Consider the following 20386-nt stretch of genomic DNA (forward strand, 5'->3'; position numbering starts at 1 on the left):
ATTGTATGATGCACTTACAGAAAAACAGTACTTGTTGTAAGGACTGGGGGGGAGCATGGAGGGTGTCTGGAGGACCCCTTGTGTTGTTTCTTGATCTGGATCCATTACATGCATGTGAATCTCAGCTTGTGGAAGTCTATTGAGTCAAGTAGGATGTGTATTCTTTTCTGTATGCATATGGTTACTCAAAAAAAGTTAAGAAATAAAGAGAGGAAATAAATATATCAACCTAGAAGATGAAAGTTCATCTGGGAGCCTTTTGTCCCATTGCAAATGGGTAATTTTCTGGGGAAAAAATGTAAATTAAATCTACTGTATATTTTTTTGAAGATTTTTTAAAAGATTTATTTATTTATTTTTAATTTTTTTTAAAAGATTTTATTTATTTATAAGCAGGCAGAATAGTAAGCAGAGGGAGAGGGAGAAGCAGGCTCTCCGCAGAGCAGGGTGTCCAACGCAGGGCTTGATCCCAGGACCCTGGGATCATAACCTGAGCCAAAGTCAAATTCTTAACTGACTGAGCCACCCAGGAACCCCCATTTATTTATTTTAGAGAGAGAAAGAGAGCATGAGTGGGAGAGACAGAGGTAGAGAAGAGAGAATCTCAAGAAGACTCCTCGCTGAGCATAGGCAAAGCCAATGTGGGTCTTGGTCTCAGGACCTTGAGATCCGGGCCTGAGCTGAAATGGAGAGTTCAACACTTAACCAAATGGGCAACCCAGAACCGAATGGGCAACCCAGGTCCCCTGACCCTCCTTTTACAGATCCAATTTACTAATCAATTGATAGCAGTCTATCAATTGCTTACTCCACATCAAAGAAAACAATAGCATAGCATTCCCACCTTTATGAGAACAACATTAACATACAGATTTTATGTTATATGCTGTTTCTAACCTTGATACTTATCCAGAGATGGTGTTGAGTAATGAAAAAATGTATGCAGATGTACAGTATGCAGATATATTCTGAATCCTGACGGATGGGTAGCAGTTTTTTTAATCAAAATTTTTAATTAAAATTTGTAATTCCTACTTTTAAATTGGAATTTTAAAAATTGTCTCAATAGCTTATTGAGATAGTTGTAGATTCACATGCACTTTTAAAGAAATAATACAGAGAGGCCTTGACAATTTGACCAATTTCCATCATGGTAATGTTTTGCAAAATCCATAGAATAATATAAGATACTGACATTGATAGAATACATTGATTTTATTCAGGTTTTTCAGGGTAACTTGGTTGTGAGGGTGTGTGTGCATGTGAGTAAAATTCGGTGCAATCTTACCACCTATATAGTTTCGTGTATCCACAGCCATAGTCAAGATACTGAACAGCTCAAATGCCACAAGTGCCCTATTTTACCATTTTTTAACCACACCCAGCTCCTTTCCTTTCCTCCTTTCCACACCTGACCTTGTCTCTACTCCCTGACAATCAGTAATCTGTCTTCCATTTCTAAAATTTTGTCACATCAAAAAATTTAGAAATGTCACATTTCTAAAATGTCACATTTCTAAAATTTTGTCACAACAAAAATGGAATTGTATACTATGCACCTTTCTGACTTTTTTCCACTCAGTTTATCTTCCTGATGATTCATCTAAGTTGCATGTGTCTATTATTGGTTCCTTTTCATTAATGAGTAGTATTGCCTGGTATGTATGTGTCAGTTTATGTATCCAGTCATCTGTTGAAGGTTATCTGGCCAGATTGCAGGTTTTGGCTACTGTAAATTAAGCTGCTATGCACATTTGTGTACAAAGATCTGGCTCAAGGAGAGCAAATGTGATAGGTATAGATGGAAATAAGATTAGGTAGTTAAGGAAGTTGTTTAAAAAGGACAGACTCAGAGGTGCCTGGCTGGCTCAGTCAGTAGAGCATGTGACTTTTGATCTTGGGGTCATGAATTCAAGCCCCATGTTGGGTGTAGAGCTTACTTTATTATTAACTTTTAAGATTTTATTTATTAAAAATTTTATTTATTTGACAGACAGAGATCACAAATAGGCAGAGAGGCAGGCAGAGAGAGAGGAGGAAGCAGGCTACCTGCTGAGCAGAGAGCCTGATGCAGGGCTTGATCAATCCCAGGACCCTGAGATCATGACCTGAGCTGAAGGCAGAGGCTTAACCCCCTGAGCCATCCAGGCAGCTGGAGCTTATTTAAAAAACAAACAAACAAACAAACAAACAAATGAACAACAAAAAAACTGATTTAAAATGCAGGTAGAAGTATTTAAACTTTATATTAATCATAGTAAATAAAAGGCCACTTAATTTCTTAGCAGGTGAGAGCCCTGCTGTGTTGGCTTCTGTGGGCAATACTGAAGCGAATGATGCAGTAGCTCTCAGTCATGGCCGAACATTATACTGACGTGGGGAGCTTTTAAAAACCTTAATGCCTGGGCAGCATAACAGACCAATTAAATCAGACTCTCAGTGAATCTCAAGTATCCATAGTTTTCAAAATTTCCCAGGCTAAACCAAGGCGTGGCACCGCTGAACTAAAGGTTGGTAATCTGATCATGAAGTGGCTCCTGTAATCTAAGGGTGAAATGAAAAGGAATTTAGTCATGGGGAATGAGACAAACCGGATGGTTTGAAGGGAGAAAATGGACATAGCTACATATTTAAATTTATGTTCAATGGTGAAGGAAATATGGGGAAGCAAGCAAGGAATGGATTAAGAGGGTCCCAAAGTTTTACACTGAATTGCGGATTTTTGGAATATTTATGGAGAGATGTTTGGGAGGTCTTCAGTGATCATAATTTATTTGCTTTGATGGTAATGCATTCAGGAAGACACTTTTTTTCTTTTAGAGTCAGCTGGAAACTTTCATACTCAAAATTATCCTTTTCCCCCATAGAAATCAAAGTTCCATTTTTACATTAAAAGCAAACTTTTATTCATCTTAGCAGACACCAATGTTTCATTAAATGCTTCTGTTTGCAGTATCCTGAGGTGATAATATTGCTTGTCTTCTGTGATGAACAGGTTTCAAACCTGGATACTCACTGCCATAAACTGAAATGAAAACACATCTTCATAATATAGGAAATTAGTTATAGCTGTGCTGTGGGTCTGGCAATCAGGTATTCAAAACTTGGCAATAGCAAAGAAGAGCCAGTGGCTTTCGTAATGTATTTTTAAATGAAAGTCGTAAAGAAAACTCCATTTCATTAAGTGCTTGAAGAGAGCTTCTTGAAAATGTATTCAGTTAGAGAAGCCGGGTTCCCAAGTGAGTCCTGTCACTCCACAGTAGGTGAGTTTATTTTCCACAGTGACTGAGTTTGGTGCTATTGAGTTGTTTTCCTTGTCACCTTAGGCAAGCTTAATGGCTAATGGGATCGCTAATAGGATATACAGTCAGTTATGGAGTTCTAAACTAGCTTGGATTAGCTATGACTAAAATCAATTATCACAGCCCACTGGTCCACAGAAATCAGGGGGTCCTCTCATTTCTGTTCCTAGTGAACAGCTGTACTCAGTCCCCAAGAGGAGAAAAATATTACCAGCAAAATTGATGCTAATTAGCACCCACGTTGGCAGTCAGAATAGAGACACTGAGAAGAAAATTTGCAAAATGAGGCTGGTTAAGGGCAGTAAAAATTGTGTCCCTAAAATTAGCCAAGTATAATAAATGACTTTACAGTGATTTTCTGAAAACCCATATTCTTCCATTAATCAACATACTAAAGGGCTATTTTGTGAGTCATGTGATATAAGTTGTACATTCTGTTATTTATTCAATTATTTTTACTTCAAAATATCCAATATCGGCAAACTTTTGTGCAACCACCAAATGTTATTGGCTTGCTGTATGTGTTTGCTATGACAAACACTTTCTCTAGGAGATTAGTGTTGGCAAGCAACAGTCAGTCAATAAAAATTGGTCTTTTGCTCAGGAAAGTAGATGATAATTCCATTGTTGTTCCTTAAAATTCTACCTTTAGATAATCATCTCTTTAGTTTAGCACTTTAAGATTAAAAGAATTCAGTAGGAACAATATAGCTTTTCAATTATTTACAACTTAGCTATGAGTAAATTTTAGGTCATTACTTGAATGTACATTGAAGAGAGAAAGTTTGGAAGCACAAGAGCCTCAAAAAATACGAAATGTTTATGAAAGGACATTTCCATACTCCCTGTATAATTTAGATATTAGTTGAATTTAATTAGTACTGTTACCTTATTTCTTATGACATAATTTTCAAGACAAAATATTACTTGTAGTAAAAGATCATGTTTTATTCCAACTAAACCGATACTGAGGTGGACAGCTTCATTGAAAACTGATTTTATTTTGGAAAAGCCATACAATTTAGCTTCTGCAATTTATAACTGACATGCTAGGAAGGACTGATGTCTAAATTCAATCAAATATTTGTGTTATCATTTTTCTTTGAAGATGGAATTGTCAATGGAGTAATACTGGATTAGCCAGCTGGTGTGACAGCAAGCATTTCAGGGGAATCATTGATTGTGGCGATGTCCTTATTGACATGCCCATGCTTTCCTATTAAACAGTGGTGTAAACGGTAAGATGCTGGCAGGGATTAAGACATGGTTGAAACTGGCTGATTAAACTTCCCTGATAACTCTCCTAGCACACATTCAAACACAATTTTTATACACAATATTGTTACTTCTACTCTGGCCAGCAGGTTTTTAAGTAATTCTCTTCCCTGTCCATGAATGAATTCTGTGCCCTTCATAAACATTCTTCAAACCTGGGCAGAAAGACAAAAACAAAGCCAGAACAACAACAAAAATCTGCTTCTGATAATGTTATATCTATTCTAGAAGAAGATGTCAATACCTTTATGATTGTAGAGAACTTCAGAGTTTATAAGCTATTTTCTTTTTTTTTTTAATTTTATCTTTATTTATTTGACAGAGAGAGACACAGCGAGAGAGGGAACACAAATAGGAGGAGTGGGAGATGGAGAAGCAGGCTTCCCACTGAGTAGGGAGCCTGATTTGGGTCTCAATCCCAGGACCCCAGGATCATTACCTGAGCTAAAGGCAGACACTTAATGACTGAGCTACCAAGGTGCACCTAAGCTATTTTCATAAACATCTTGTGAAGTAACCAAAATAGATATCATTATCTGGAAACTACATTTGCATATCTAGCAAAGTATGGGACTGGAATCAGAACACTGACTTTCCTGACTGTTAATGATGATGAAAGACCAGTGCCCATTTTATATTTGAGTTTCTTAAGTGCCTGTAGCTATACAATTGCATTTAACATAGAACATTTATTCAAGAACCAGATAAATACACCACGAAATGAAGAGAACTACAGGCCAATATCCCTGATGAACATAGTAAAAAATTTCTCAGTAAAATCTAACAAATTTAATTCAACAACAACAACAACAACAAAAAAAAAAACACCATGATCAAGTGGGATTGATTCCTGGGCTGCAAGGGTGGTTCAATATTCACACATCAATCAATGTGATACATCATATCAATAAGAGAAAAGATAAGAACCATTTGAAAAAAAACATTTGACAAAGTATAATATTCATTCATGATAGAAAACCTCAACAAAGTAGGTTTGAAGGGAACATACCTAAACATAATAAAGGCCATCTATGAAAAACCCACAGCTAATATCATCCTTAATGGGAAACAAAACAAAACAAACAAAACAAAACAAAACAAAGAAAAACCCAGCGCTTTCCCCCTAAGGTCAGGAACAAGAGAAGGATACTCACTCTTAACACTTATTCAACATAGTACTGCAAGTTCCAGCCACAAGAATCCAACAACAAAAAGAAATAAAAGGCATTCAAATCAGAAAGGAAGAAGTGAAACTCAATATTTTCAGGTGACATGATACTATCAGAAAACCTGAAAGGCTCCACCAACAAACTGCTAGAATGGATAAAGAAATTCAGTAAAGCCATGGAATACAAAATCAGTGTACAGAAATCTATTGCAATTTTATATGCCAATAATGTAGCAGCAGAAACACAAGTTAAGAAAATAATCCCATATACAACTGCACCCAAAACAATAAAATACCTAAAAGGAGAAAGACCTCTACTTTAAAAACTACAAAACAGTGATGAAAGAAATCGAAGATGACACAAACAAATGGAAAACATACTGTGCTCATGCATTGGAAGAACAAACATTGTTAAAATGCCTATACTACCCAAAACATTCTACACCTTTAATGCCATTCCTTTCAAAATACCAACAGCACGTTTTTTATAGAACTAGAACAAATGATCCTAAAATTTTTATGGAACCATAAAAGCCAATGTCGTCTTGAAAAACAAAAGCAAAGGTGGAGGCATCACAATTCCAGACTTCAAGTTATATTACAGAGCTGTAATTATCAAAACAGTATAGTACTGACACAGGAATAGATATAGATCAATAGAACAGATTAGAAGATCCAGATAAACCCATGATTACATGGTCAATTAACCTTTGATAAAGGTGGAAAGAATATCCAATGGGAAAAGGACAGTCTCTTCAATAAAAGGTGTTGGGAAAACTGGACAGCAACAGACAAAACAATGAAATGAGACCAGTTCATTACATCATACACAAAAATAAATTCAAAATGAATTGAAGACATAAATGTGAGATCTGAAACCTTAAAAATCCTAGAAAAGAATGAGATATTAACTTGTTTGATATTAACCATAGCAACTTCTTTCTAGATATGTCTCCTGAGGCAAGGGAAACAAAAGCACAAGTAAACTATTGGGATTACATCAAAAGAAAAACTTCTGCACAACAAAGGAAACAACAAATAAAACTAAAAGTCAACCTACTGAATGGGAGAAAATATTTGCATATGACATATCTGATAAAGCGTTAGTATCCAAAATATATAAAAAACCGATGAGGGGTGCCTGGGTAGTTCAGTGAGTTAAAGCCTCTGCCTTCCGCTCGGGTCATGAGCCCAGAGTCCTGGGATTGAGCCCCGCATTGGGCTCTCTGCTCAGCAGGAAGTCTGCTTCCCCGCGCTCTCTCTGCCCGTCTCTCTGCCTACTTGTGATCTCTGTCAAATAAATAAATAAAATCTTAAAAAAAAAAACTGATGAAAGTCAATACCCTCAAACCAAATATTACAGTTAAAAATGGGCAGAAGACATGAACAGACATTTCTCCACAAAAGACATACAGTGCCAACAGATGCATGCAAAGATGTTCATCATCACTCTTCATCAAGGAAATGCAAATCAAAACTGCGATGAGATATCACCTCACATCTGTCAAAATGGCTAAAGTAAAAAACGTAAGTAACAACAGGTGTTGGGGAGGATGTGGAAAAAAAGGAACCATCTTGCACTGCTGGTGGGAAGGCAAACTGGTGCACCCACTGAGTATGGAGGTTCCCCAAAGGTTAAAAATAGAACTACCCTATGATCCAGTGATCACACTATTGGGTATTTAACCAAAGAATATAAGAACACTAATTCAAAGGGGTACATTCACCCCTATGTTTATGGCAGTATTTTTGCAATAGCCAAATTATATGAATAGACTGTGCAGATCAAAAGATGAATGGATAAAGATGAAATGATCTATTATCTATCTATCTATCTATCTATCTATCTATCTATCTATCATCTACCTATCTACCACTTCATACATACATACAGTGGAATATTATTCAGCCATAAAAAAGAATGAAATCTTGCCATTTGCAACAACAGAAATGGAGCTGGAGAGTATAATGCTAAGTGCCACAAGTTAGTCAGAGAAAGACAAATACCATATGCTTTCACTCATATGTGGAATTTAAGAAACAATACAAACAAATGAAAAATAATAAGAGAGAAAGAGACAGACAAATCTAGAAACAGACTCTTAATTATAGAAAACAAACTGATGGTTACCAGAAGATGAATTATCAGGGCTGCATTACAGAGGTGATGGAGATTAAGAAGTGCACTTACCATGATGAGCACTGGGTGTTGTACGGAAGTGTTGAATTACTGTGTTCCTCACCTTAAACTAATATAACACTCCATGTTAACTAACTGGAATTAAAATAAAAACTTGAAGCATAGGCACATTTAATTTGGCTTTTTGTATAAACAATAAATGAAAAAATAAGAAAAAAGAGAGATCTGTAACAGTTTATACAATTTATGGTATTCTGCTTGTCATTTTATATAATGAGCTTCTAGCCAAGTAAATCTATGAGCATAGATGTGGATCTGCTCTTCTCTTGGCCAGTCTTAATTTCCACGTGCTTCTCATCGTATGAGAACCTCACTATACTGAATAATAAAGACACCTATTTTTTATACTGCTTGACCCTCAGATTCAAGCCATTGTGGTGCTCAACTGAAGAGACAATAACAAAGAAAAAATTATCTGTATATATTTTTAAAAGAATTTGTATCTATCTCTAAATGACAAGGACTATATTTATTTATTTATTTGGTTTTGACACCTGTTGCTGAATTTAGATCCTAAAACTCTAATGTTAGCCTAATTCCAGGGTGATTTTCCTATCTCTTGGCTTTTATTAGTTAAAATACTTTTGGTTTGGTAATCTTAAAGCATACAATTTTATCCAGGCTCATCACTACCTGGCATAGGGTAAGTGATAAATAAATTATGCTTAGGATAAATGCTAAGTGTATACATGTAAGTCAGCCAACGTGTTTGGTAACACTGTAATTTACAGAATTAGCTGGTCATCGTGATGATAACAAAGGAAGAAAAGGGGGAAGTATCAGCAGATAAAGGACTTTGAGCTATTATTTCTGAAAGTCATAGCAGGAAATATACAAAGTGATATATGTGGAGATTGATCTATGAGGAAATACCTGTAACAATGGAGGATGGAAAAGATAAACTGAAGGTTAAAAGGTCAGCAAAAATAGATTAGGAAATGTCAGGTTATAACCAGGTCTTTAGATAGAACAGAAGAAGCAGAGAGAAGAAAGAAGGAGAGAGAGAGACACAGGATTTTCAGCTATTTACCAAGAGGGGCTATGAATAAAATTCTCAAGATGTTTAGGAAATATGGACACATTGTTTATTTTATTTAATTTTTTTATTGAAATACAGTTGAAATAGAAAAATGAATGTGAATGTGTTCTCCAAATAATTCAGTAGTTATACTTGAAATTATAAATAATTAATTAGAGTTGAAGTACATCACCACGAAACAGGCAGGATATTTACAGGATTCAAAAGACCAAGTGATTACTTCAGAGTAAGCTTTGGGTGGCTTTAGACTAATTAAATAAAGGAAATCAGATACTGAAAGAAGCTATAGGTAGAATGAAAATATGTTCTTCAAGAAATAGTTGAAAAGTGAGAGTCTGTGTAACTGCACGTATTTGAATCTATGCCAATGTCTTATAAGCTTGAGCTTGAGGCAAGTTACTGAACTCAACTAAATGTCACTTGCTAGTTTAAAAAATGTGTATTTACTTTTGCTTTGTAATTTTATAGTGAAGGACCGATGATGTAATAATCTAAATCTCAGCTTAGCACCTAACCCATATCCAGTGCTCTAGTGATGGTGTCACCATGGCCCCAAAATAGTTCCTGAGCATGAACTAAATTCTAACTGGTTTCAACTCTAGCACCAAGGTCTCTTCTAGTTAGAGGATTTCTGTCGTGTGAGACCAATACTTCCCCCGCCCCCCACCCAATGTCTTCTTTGAGAACTTCCGTGTACATACACACCATATATGTGATAACTCTCCCTTTAATTTTATTAGCGTTAATCTTGCCTGTGTCCTTAATTTAGCCTGGCTGTAATAATAAACTTTCATCCACCTACCCTCTGCTCTTAGCCTTCTTCTTTTCTAGAGGAATATTACTCACCTTCCCCTCTCTCAAACTTCTGCATTCCTCTGTCATTCTCACTCTCCGCTCTTGGACTTGCTTCTTACTTGGCTGAAGAATTTAAAGAAAATAAAAATAAAAGTAGTAAAATACCCACAAAGATTCCCACATTCACATTTATTTGCCTACTCTCATCTGTTTCCATGAACTGGGTATGTTCATCTGGTGGAAGTGAATGAGTTCTCCTTGTTCCAATCTCAAGCTAGGCATGATCTGAACATGAATTCCTGTTCGCTTCAGTCAACTCAAGGTCAACTCTCTAACAGTTTTCTCCTCCAGCAGCATTATTCCCTTACTCTCTTCTGGATCAATTTTATTAGCAGACAAATCTGTTATTGTTTTTTCCAACAGTAAAAAAAAAAAAAATCTTGATTCTCTTTCTTCTTTTAGCTATTTCTTCATGTTTAACTTCATGTTTGTTGCAAAATTCTTTATAAGAGTTGCCTATATTTACTGTCCTAAGTTTTTCTTCTCCTGACATCTTTTAAGACTACCAAAATTAGTTATCAGTCACCATTTAAAATCAGTCTTGTCAATTTGATCAGTGACCTCGATGTTTATATATTAGTCCTTGTCTTAACAGAAGATGGCAACAAATAATATGTTGGTTGGTTCTTCTCTTTCTTTTCTTCCTCTGGGTATTAGGTTCTCAAACTTTTTCATAGATTGTTTCTTCTTAGTTTCCTTTTCTGGTTTTCTTTCCTTAATCCTTTAATGTCACAGTGGTCCAGGACTCTCTTTTGTCTATTTGTCTTCTGATTTATATTTACTTCTTTATTAATCTCATCCACTCTCATGGATATACCTAGTGTGTACTTGTCCTCAAACACTTATCTCTGTGGTGTACCACTCTACTGAACTGCAAATATTCATCTGTTTATTTTAACATGTCCGCTTCGATGTCTAATAGACATCTCAAACTCAACATGTCCAATACTAAACCAAATCCTTCCTCTACCACTCAAAACTCTGCTCCCCTCACAAACTTTTTAATTACTGTTGGTGAGTGTTCCATCTTTCCAGAAGATCAGACCAATAATTCTATGACCTCTTCTTTCACACTTGGTAAAAGCCAAAGTTTGCAGGATTTTTAGAAGAGCTCTGTTTGATCTGGCATCTTCTATCCTGTCTGCTCTTCAACCACTCTTGCTTACTGTTCCTATCAAACTGACTTCATTGTAAACCTCTCACAAGAGTCTTTATACTTCCTCTTCCCTGGAGGAGCTTTTTACCATTCCACCCTTCTCACCTCCTTCATATTGTCGGCTCACATGTCACCTTCTTAGTGAGGCTGGCTTTGACCATCTTATTTGTTATCGTGCCACCCCATGTCCAACATTCCCCATCCCTCTTATTCTGCACCATTTAATTTTATATTCTGGAACCAATCACTTTGGAATTTATATATGGATATTTTTTATTACACTTGTGTGTGTTTTTTTTTAATTTCTGTGTCATTCAGTTAGCACATACGGTCTTTAAGACATGGATATTTTTCTCTTTTGTTTTCAGACAGCTAGAAGAGTGCTTGAAAGACAGGATAGTTGCTCAATAAAAAACTGTTGCACAAACAAACTAGTGATTCAGAAAAACATTTCTTAATGTCATTAAAAAGTAAATAATGGTAGAGAGGAAAGCAGTTGTATACTGACTGTGCATCTGCATGCATTGAAGACTGTGTAGAGAGAAATCAGTACAAACTTCCATTTTTTTCATAGCATCTAATAATTTAAAAATGTAACTTCCGGAAACATTACACATTTATTATCATGCATTCTGTCTCAAAATATTTTTATTTCTTGATGTAAAACATACCAACAAATACGTATTATTGAAGCCCTTTTTATGGAACTTAAAGAATTCCATTTGGATTGAGTTTTATTTCCAAAGCTATTATGATTTCAACACAAATTCAAATTCTAATTCTATATACATACATGCATACAACCTAAGACTGACTATCAGAACACTGGAAACTAGTCCTAGAAAAACTTTAAATACCACAAGCCATACAATGCAGATTCTAGATCATACCTATCCATTTAAAATTTTTAAAATATTACCATATATTTAATATTTTTTGAAGTATTTGCCAGACAGATACTTGTTAGTCTGTTTTTAAGATAAGAGATCACTAAAGTAGAGAAATCGAGATTTAAAATCCCACAGCTCTTTGTGATACAAAAGTAGGAATAGTGTACTAAAAGTGAAAGAAGTGTGTTCTTACATACCAGTAATAAAGCATGTGCATTTTCATAGGCAGAGGCAAATGATGGGATTCAGCTAGCAGTGTTAATTCAGTCATTAGATAGAAAATAAGATAATTTCTAGATTTTAGATTCTGAGATTCTGTTTACTTATCAATCTTCTTCTTTCAACAGGAATCATTAAATTACTTTTATTAATGATTTTAAACATACCCAGGTATTTTGGTCCTTTCATTCACCATTGACCATTTCATCAAGTATGTTGGATTCCAACATTCTTATTCTTCTTCAAAATGAGCAAATAGACCAAGCACTCTTCTTGTGTTTATGAATAGTCACTTTTCAGGCTATGAATTTTATTTCCATGTCATCTCTTTCCATGTTTTCTTATTATAATTTATCTGTTTCTTCTTCAAGGATCCCTTGTTTTCCCCACTTTTGATGTTTTCTGCCATGCTTCGGGATAGGGATTACTGTAATACTCCTGCCCACTCTCCTTTTATTTATTCTGTCCCATGGGAGCTGGAACAATTTATATGGTTGGTAAAATGGGAAAAAAGGGCCAGGGCAGGCCCAACTCAATTTCTGTCTTCTTTCTCCTGGGAAGCAAGAGTTCCCTTTTATTCCTCTAGAGGTGGGCTCTTTCCTCCCTCATACATAATTACCCTTGACTAGGTCAATAAGTTTGCCTATTAGCCATGGTGTTCCAAGGTGGAGGGAGATGGGGGTAAAACAAGATAGGAATTCTATATTACTGACATGGTTTAAGATTGCTAATGATTAGTGATGAATAAAAAGCAGACTACAGTTTAATCCATTATATTATTGTTTCAAAAGTCTCTATAGACATTCCATCCCCTTATCCTGTCCACATGGGAGTAGCTGTTCCCTCTGCCTTGGCAGATTCCAACCTGCTAGTCACTGAACTGTGCTCCTCAGCTAGTCTTTATCAATAATAGCAATAATAACAATTTAACTTTCTCTTTTTTCTTTATATCATTTTATTCAGAATCTGGCAAGAAAGACAGATGCTTCTCATTAGTCCCCTTCAAAGACTAACCCTTCTCGCATTCCACAAGGAGATGGGCTTCATATTTGAGTGTTATTCATATTTAGCAAAACCATTGCTTAAACATAGATACTTCCTGCCTCAGGTGGGTGTCACACAGAAAACTTCTATCTGGACTAACGAAACAACACTAGGGGTGTGGAACTGAGTTTTCTTTGGAGAACATTAATTATCTCATGTTGATATCATGTCATTAACAAAGCCATTACTCATATTCTATGCACCAAGGATACAAGTCAAATGGCAATAGGAAATTTCAATAAATAAAAGAAAATGTTAAATAATTAAGAGTGCATCGGGATCATAATGCTTGAACATATCAGAACAATGGGTGTTTTGTTGCATGAGAGAAATCTTGGCTGCAAATGTTATTATATGCTGTGTATTGGTTTTCATGAATTCATGGAGGCAAAAATTAATCTTCAGTTTTCTCTAAAATAAGAAGACCTTTAAAGAATAAATGTTCCCTCTACCATTTGTTCCTTTTATATTTTTCAGGATAAACTATTAGAATCATTGGTTCTATGAGAAATTATACAGTATATAGATTTCCAAATTAGTAGAATGACATAAAGATGAAAATAGTTTACTTTCTTTCTCAGTACAAACAGCTTTATTTGATATATATGACAGCTGAAAGAGACTGTTTTACCTAAGAAATAACTTCTGAAATCTTTAACAGATGAAAATAATGCTGTTAATAGCAACTGATTGATCCATGCTATCCAGGTATCATATAAGCACAAACCATTTGTGTAATGATATACTTAATAACAATATTATTTTTAACCTTTATTGAACATACACTGTGTGCTAGGCACTTCACTGAGTGCTTATATTAGAGCTTTTTAGTTTGAAAAGTCACCATCTTTACTCTTTTCTAACATTTTGTTCAGGATTCTCAAATTGCTTTTTTTATGTGACCTTATACTTATGTGCTTATATGTATTTTTCTCACCATACTGTACTGTCCTCCTGTATTGGTATAATTTTCAAATCACTGTTGTATCCATGTAGCTTGCTTGACACATAATAAATAATCAACCAGTATATGATGTCCTTCAACCAACCTATTGATTTCAAATATTCTTAATTAGAAGTGAGAGGGAAGAAGTTGGATTATCTATGTCATTTTCTTAAAAAGAAGATCTAGGAATCTACTTGGGAGGATGTCTAGGTATAAGAGCAATGTAGAAAGCCAGCTGGATATGAATTAATGACCCTATAATTATTGCAGTTACTTCTTCCATCACATTTTTACTCTCCCTCAAACTATGAGGTAGATTGATTGTGAAATCTGGTTGTTTGGGAGCTACTACAACTTGACAGTGAGATACATTATGTGGACCAGAGTATCACCTAATATAAGGTGAATCAATAAAGTTCAAAGAAAGTCATCGACAAAGCGGATCCATCTAACAATTATATGGCATTGCACTACACTCTCCTGACAGGCTTATGCTTTTACACCCCATTAAAGCATGGGAAATAACTCTAAAAGGACTTCCAAATAAACTACAAAATAGGCTATGCCAGATATATTGGGTGCTTTTTTACAGACATCAGTTTAATAGTCCATTTTCCACTCTTGACGGCGAGAATAGGATCACATTTCATGGATGACCCCTCAAATCTGTAAACATGTTGTTGTAGGTTTTTGAATGACATGTATTTCCTGTGGTATAACTCTTGTCTTCTTTTAGTTCTTCATTTTCCTGCCTTAAAAATGTAGAAAGAACCCCTTAAAACTTTGTATACAAAAAAAACCAAATGAATAAAAATGCAGCTTCCAATTATATGTTCTGGTTTTCTTTGGGAACACAGGGGAGAAAATGCTTTTGTTTAGCCAAGACTGTATTCTGACACATTTCAAAAAGAGGTGAAAGTGAGTAAATAAGAAAATGACTTCACATGTATAAAAAAGAGGCATTTACTATTCAAATATAATCTGGTTAATGTGTTCTTGTAAATTTTTTTAATGATTCTAGTATTTTACAAGTATCTCTGAGTTATGGTAAAATAAAGAGTAAGCCAAACACTTTGGTTATACCTTGCCAACAAGGTACTTGGGGAAGCATCCAACCTTTTCTTTGAAGTCCTTAATCCAATCCCTGGTAGGTTGTCAGATGTCTCAAAGCGATAGGGTGCACCACCCTGTAGCTCAAATGTGTTCTGAGACCAAATCCTAAGCTTATCTAATTCTCTGTTGGTGTTATTATTTTTAGATGCACTGCATATCTCTTCCAGTAACACTAATCACACTCTTACAGGTGCCAGGTTTTGAGAATCTGCAAACTGACAAACTAGACCTGTCATAACAATTTCTTAAATAAGGAAGCTACCTCATATTCCACTCCCCAAATATACCAGAATATCATAGTCCTGGGGTCACCCCTGGCTGCTGCTGTGTGTCATACTTGGTGGGCTCAGAGGTATGGAGGAACTGCTTGCTATGTTGCCCTACTCAAGGTTTGAAAAGGAAAAAAAAAAAAAATCACCTGGTTTTTATCAAAGAGACTTTGAATACTGTTCCTCCTGAGAAGGCTGCTAGCTACTGTCCTTTCATGCTTACCCTTTATCCTGAAATGCATTCTAAAGCCTTTAAAATTCATTGATGATTTGATGAGCTTCTCAGTCACGGTACTTTCTGTAGCAGCTATCCCAGCTTGAAACTAAGGTTTATTCGCCCTAAGATTTATATGAGGGAACAAGGGGCCTCCTGAGAGAGAACTCGTACTGAGGATATTGTGGTACAGAGTTTTGTTTCAAGGATGGTGGGTCAGCATCAGAGAAAAGGGTCATAGCTCTGCCTTAGTTAATCCTTCAAACCAGCTGCTAGAGACATACACCTCAGTCCTTAGGCAAGTCCGTGAGAATTGAAAGACGAATTATTAAAAAAAAAAAAAATGCCCTTTTTTCTTTCCAGTATTATCTACTCAAGAAATCGAACACATATCTGCCGGGTATATCATTGCCAGCAGCTTCTAAACATTGGGAAGAGAAAACACTGATTTCTGTAATAACATAAGGCAAACATCAGTGCCCCTAATACTGCACATTGGCAGCCCCTCTATGAAAATCAGTAGAAAAACCCTTTGGCAGAAGCCTTGGCATCAGTGCTTTGGCTACTACCATAGGCATCAAGAGTGCATCCTTTGATAGAGTTCAATAAGGAAGCATCATCCTTGGGTTCCATTGGGGTTAATGTCAACACTGGTGAACGTCAACACATGGATCCTATTTTTGTCATTGAGAGTAACAAGAGACCTGGAATTAGGGGGTGATGGTCTAAGAGGATTGTCCCATGAAATACATTTGTGACACAGGCTTGGGAATTTAGAACAATTACCTGGCAGGAAGCTGAAGAGATCTCACATTTTGTAATATGTAGGGGAGAAATACCATGAGTGGTTTTAATTATTGTGACACTGTTCTCACTCTTCTCCAGAAAGGCTGGGATATGTTTACAATATCAATGTAGTTATTGAAAATACATTAAGGCAAGTGTTGAGAGTTAAGTTGGATATAGAGCTATTGTTCCACAAGGAGTATGACCTGGGATTAGATTACAGAATCATGATGTGTCTTCAAATAGGAAAAATAAAATGTGACATTCTCAGAGACCCTTAATGCTCATTCCTTAGATAAGAATAGATGTATTGAGTGGCTGCTATGGGCCAACCATGAGGACCACAAAGAACAAAACAAAGCCCCCACTCTCAAAAAGTTTGTACTATACTGGAGGAGATAGGCAACAAATGGAAAAAAAAATTAATATGGAAACAAAAAATCATATATTAAAAAGTATTATGAATAATAACAAGAATAAGTTATCAGAAAGTGACAGGTAACGCCATTTCATTAAAAAATTTCATTTATTTATTTTTGAGAGAGAAAGAGAGAGAGAGCAAGCTTGAGCACACACAGAAGTAGGGGAGAGGGGCAGAGGGAGAAGCAGGCTCCTCATTGAGCAGAGAGACCAATGAGGGACTTGATCCCAGGACCATGGGTCATGACCTGAGCCGAAGGCGGATGCTTAACTGACTGAGCCACCCAGGCACTCAGGTAATACTATTTGAGATATGGTGCTCAGCAAAGGCCTCTTTAAGCAGGTGATCATGGTGGAAATCAGTGTGTGAGATTTAATAGTTTTTGTTCTTCATAAAGACTATGATTTTGCTTTAACTTCTTTATATGCCTCTTTCTAATTCCCAAGGTATTTGCATACTTTGAAAACTGAGTGCTATTTCACGGTGGAACACATAAAACTATTGATTCATTTTCCTCTTGAATGCATGTAGTTATTCCTTTCAGGTCTGTAGATGGGTAAGATTTTATTCTACTTACAGAAAGTTCTGCATTTTTCCTAACTATGCCTAAGCATTCTCTTCCATTTTATAATCTCATTTATTTAGAACAATCTATCCATGTTTATGTAGATATATATACCCTATTCATATACTTGTAGCCTATATAAATCAATATGGAAATAAGGCATGCTATTCTAGATTCAGATAAAAAGACAGACACGTACATACATAGAGACTAACAGCTATACTTTTCTATTAAGTTCTCTGATTTCAGATGTGGTCTGATGTAATGAAATTATGTCTTATGGTTGGAGAAGTCCCAAAAATGTGATTTCACCTCTACAGAGTTTAACAAAGACTAAAGGTAAGCTGATTATGCTCTCATTTCAGAAGTCCAGAGCAAATGCAGCTGGTGTTTGTTCTGAAGCCAAAGTCAAGAAGGAGCAAGTCTACCTTAGTAAGAATATTCCATTTTAATTGGGTGTTTATAGACACAGATTTTAAAATTTCTCAAAGACAACATAATTCTTTAATACTTTATCTTCATTCTGATAGAATGAGAATATGATTTTAAATTTAGGTATTCATACTTCAAACAAATTTAAGTGGACAATGCTTAGAGCTATTTCTATATATCTAAAGAAGAAAACAAATGGGTGACATTGTCCCAGTTCTCTAGAGGCTTAATATCCACTTGTTGGTCAAAGGCATACCAAAAAACAAACAAACAAACAAACAAACAAACAAAAAAAAAAACAAAAAACCCATGAAAACAGAATAAATAAATTGAAATGCAGGAACCATGTGACAAGATAGAATAAGCTAGAATAAGTACTAAGGGAGTATTATTGTGCCTATAGTGATCACAAGTGTGGCTAAGAAAACTCTGGCAAACAAGTGGGAACTAGAGCTAAAATATCAAGAGTTATTTTGGGAGATGGAAAGCCATTGATGGGTGTTGACTGGAGAAGTGGGACAAGAATGTTTTAGAAATTAATACCATGCAGTGAAATGGAGAGTAGTTTAGAAGGGGAAGAGATGATCAGATAACATTATATTTTAAACATTATCTTGACATTGAAATTAGTTAATTTGGTGGGAAGTTCTATGTTTAAGCTTTACCAGGCAGAAATTGGTGTCTATAATAATGCACTATTTTTCCACGAACACTGATATTACTGCAATTCTTTTCGATTATCTTATTTCCTAAGAGGATTGTTAGTTACGTAAATTAAATGCATAAACTAATTCCTTTCAAAAATGAGGAGAGTGCTTTGAAAATTAGATATATGGTGCCAATGGGGAATAAAAGCAAATGTACAGATAAAGTCCATCGGGAAGGTAAATAGTCAGATAATAGAGTGAAGACAAGGTTGGCAATCTTAGCAAAAATGAAACAACAGATGGGGTATAATTTTTGTGAGTCCTCACACAGATGGTTCACCAGATGGATTCTGCCGGGTTCATACAGCTTATGTGTATTTTTCAGCTGCGTATCATGATAGGCAAGGCCACTTCTGTGCCGGCAAAATCTTTGCTTGGTTCAGATTATTGAAATTTAACACTGGGATAAATTGGTGACTGGCAACATAATATAAAGTGTTTTTATTAACTGCCATTTCTAATTAGACAGATATATGCAGATAATGTTATTTTGAAAAGATTGGAATTCAGAAAGAACTCATAGGTCATGGCTTACAAAATGCTATTCTGGGACTTTATGTAGGTTAGAAGAGTTGGGGTGTTTAATTCAAACTTCAGCTATCATTTCACACTATCATCTTTTGGAACTTTATTTTAAAGATAATTTCCTCTGAAATAACGGTAAAAAATTATAGGATTTAGTAAGGTTATAACTGAAGAACTATTTAAGTATATCAAGAAAATATCTCTTTGTAAATTAAATTCAATCTGTAAATGGCACTCAGTGTAACATCCTGTACTTTGGTTGATATTTATACTGGTAAATGTCTAGTAAAAATACAAGTAAATATCTTAGTAAATGATGAAAGTCATTATTTTTATCAAACTGCTAGGGTGTGTGTGTATATATGTGTATGTATTTTAATTTTGAAATAAAGATTCAGTACAATTCAGAAACATTTTCATTGATTAATGGGACATCTTAGAAGTAACATCTATTAAATAAAATGGAGAATCAAGAATAAACTCTTTAAACACTTATGCTTTCAATTAATTGCTCTTCATTAAGATGTATTTCTTTAGATTTTTGGTACAAACAAAGGCTCTATTTTATCTGGGGCTTGCTCTTTTTATTTATTTTTTTAAATATTTTATTTATTTATTTGACAGACAGAAATCACAAGTAGGCAGAGGCAGGCAGAGAGAGAGGAGGAAGCAGGCTCCCCGCCGAGCAGAGAGCCCGACGCGGGGCTCGATCCCAGGACCTTGGGATCATGACCTGAGCCAAAGGCAGAGGCTTTAACCCACTGAGCCACCCAGGTGCCCCTGGGGCTTGCTCTTTTCACCTTTACAAGATGAGATCTTAATTCAATGTGATTTTAAATTCTAGCAGGCGGGATTTTTCTTATTGTAGCCATTGTAAGGCATCGATTTGTAACATGAAAGGAATCTGATCTGTCTGGAGACACTACATAAGGCCAGAAATAAGGAACTTCAGGATGTTTCAGACACAATTCTCTTTAAAGACAAATATATCAATGGTAGAGCATTTAAAATAGAACATATACAGAGTTGTATTATTTTCCAAATATTGTTGTGTTAATTGTTTCATTGGAATCATACAGCAGTCATTTGAAGTTAACATGGCAAATATAATCATCTCCATTTTAACAAATGAGAAAATCAGAACTTGTGTGAAATTAATGACTAATAAAAACTTGTACACTTAGTTGATGGAAGAGCCTAGACTCTGTTTCACTGCTCTCCAGCAAATACTTACTAAAGGCCTATGGTGTGCTAAGAAGA

Source organism: Mustela erminea, chromosome 2 (genome assembly GCF_009829155.1).
Source record: "Mustela erminea isolate mMusErm1 chromosome 2, mMusErm1.Pri, whole genome shotgun sequence".
Classification (NCBI taxonomy): domain Eukaryota; kingdom Metazoa; phylum Chordata; class Mammalia; order Carnivora; family Mustelidae; genus Mustela; species Mustela erminea.